Source organism: Notothenia rossii (genome assembly GCF_949606895.1).
Source record: "Notothenia rossii genome assembly, chromosome: 2".
Classification (NCBI taxonomy): domain Eukaryota; kingdom Metazoa; phylum Chordata; class Actinopteri; order Perciformes; family Nototheniidae; genus Notothenia; species Notothenia rossii.
The window spans coordinates 94,914,296-94,916,795 of record NC_136904.1 but is presented as its reverse complement, the minus strand read 5'-3'; positions in this window follow the sequence as shown (position 1 = coordinate 94,916,795).

Below are 2,500 nucleotides of genomic sequence, written 5' to 3'. Positions count from 1 at the left end.
CATAATATTTAATAAAGAAGTGCTAATTAATGGAAAAACTTCTTTTAACAGCTTAGTTGGAATCGGGTCTAAGATACACGTTGATGGTTTAGAAGAGAGAATCATTGAATTTAATTGTTCAAGGTTTATGGCTGAAAAGCATTCTAGTTTACTATCTAGTGTAATATTATTAGAACTTACGTTTCCGGGAGCTGTTGATAACACTATACTGGTCAAAGGCAAGAGGTCATTGATTTTGTTTCTAAGAGTAACAATTTTATCGTTAAAAAAGCACATAAAATCATTACTACTGAGTGCTATGGGAATAGAAGGCTCAGTCGAGCTGTGGCTCTCTGTCAGCCTGGCTACAGTGCTGAAAAGAAATCTTGCATTATTCTTATTCTCATCTATTAATGAAGAGTAGTATGCTGCTCTCGCTTTACGCAGTGCTTTCTTATATTCATTGAGAGTAATATGCCAAATTAAACGAGATTCTTCAAGTTTAGTGGAACGCCATATCCTTTCAAGTTGTCTCGACTTTTGCTTTATTTTGCGGGTTTCGGCATTATGCCATGGAGCTAATCTATGTTGTTTTATTTTCTTCTTTTTCAAAGGAGCAACAGAGTCTAATTTTATTCGCAGCGCATCTGTAGCACTATCAACAACATGATCAATTTGGGGTGGTGTACATTTTGTATAAGTTTCCTCCCCTACATGCAGACATGCTATCGAGTTAAGTATTGGTGGAATCTCTTCCTTAAATTTGGCTATAGCACTAACAGATAGGTTTCTGCTGCAGGAGCTTTTGGCTAATGCTTTGTAGTCTAGTAACAGTACTTCAAAAGTTACTAAGAAATGGTCGGATAAAGCAGGATTATGCGGTTCGACTAATAGTTGCTCAATTTCAATACCATAAGTCAGAACAAGGTCAAGAGTGTGATTATAGCAGTGGGTTGGTTTATTTACACTCTGACAGAAACCAACAGAATCTAATATAGAGTTAAATGCAACAGTAAGGCTATTTTTATCATCGTCAACATGAATATTAAAGTCACCTACGATAATTACTTTATCTGTTTTAAGTACCAAAGCTGATAAAAACTCAGAGAATTCTGATAAGAATTCTGAATAAGGACCTGGTGCACGGTACACTGTAACAAATAAGATTGGCTGCAAAGTTTTCCAGGTCGGATGCGTAAGACTGAAAATGAGGCTTTCAAAGGAGGTATAATTTAATTTTTGTTTAGTATTGATAAGTAAACTTGAGTCAAAGATTGCTGCAACTCCACCTCCTCGGCCCGTGCCTCGGGCAATATGAGTATTGATATGGCTGGGTGGAGTGGCCTCATTTATGCTGACATATTCTTCATGTCTCAACCAAGTTTCAGTGAGACAGCATATATCAATATTATAATCTGATATTAAATCATTTACCAGTATTGCTTTAGATGCTAGAGATCTTATGTTTAAGAGACCACATTTAATCTTCCTGTTTTGTTGCACTGTAGTAGTTGTTACATTTACTTTTATTAGGTTATTATGTATGACACCTCTATTAGGTTTTACCTTAAATTGTCCTTGGGCAGACACACACACCGTTAATATTGGGTATTTTATTGGGGTCGGGATTCCTATGGATGACTGCCTAGGAGAGAGCGCAGAGAAGCGTGTAAGACTGCGACTCTGCCTCCTGGTCTCAACTCCAGTTTGTCATGGATTAAGTCCACAGAGCCCTGAAATGTTTGCCGAAATGAGATTTGCACCTTCCAAAGTAGGATGAATGCCGTCTCTCTTAATCAGACCAGGTTTTCCCCAGAAGGCTGTCCAATTATTCACGAAGCCCACATTGTTTGCTGGGCACCACCAAGACAACCAGCGCTGAAATGATGACATGCGGCTATACATGTCATCATTGATCAGATTGGGGAGGGGACCAGAGAAGATTACGGTGTCCGACATTATATATATATATATATATCTATATATATATATATATCTATATATATATATATATATCTATATATATATATATATATATATAGATATATATAGATATATATCTATATATATATATATATATATATAGATATATATAGATATATATCTATATATATATAGATATATATCTATATATATATAGATATATATATATATCTATATAGATATATATATATATCTATAGATATATATAGATATATAGATATATATATATCTATAGATCTATAGATCTATATATATATATATATAGATATATATAGAGATATATATAGATCTATATATATATATATATATATATATATATATAGAGATATATATAGATCTATATATCTATATATATAGATATATCTATATATATCTATATCTATATATATAGATATATCTATATATATAGATATATCTATATATATAGATATATCTATCTATATATAGATATATATCTATATATAGATATATAGATCTATAGATATATATCTATATATAGATATATAGATCTATAGATATATAGATCTATAGATATATA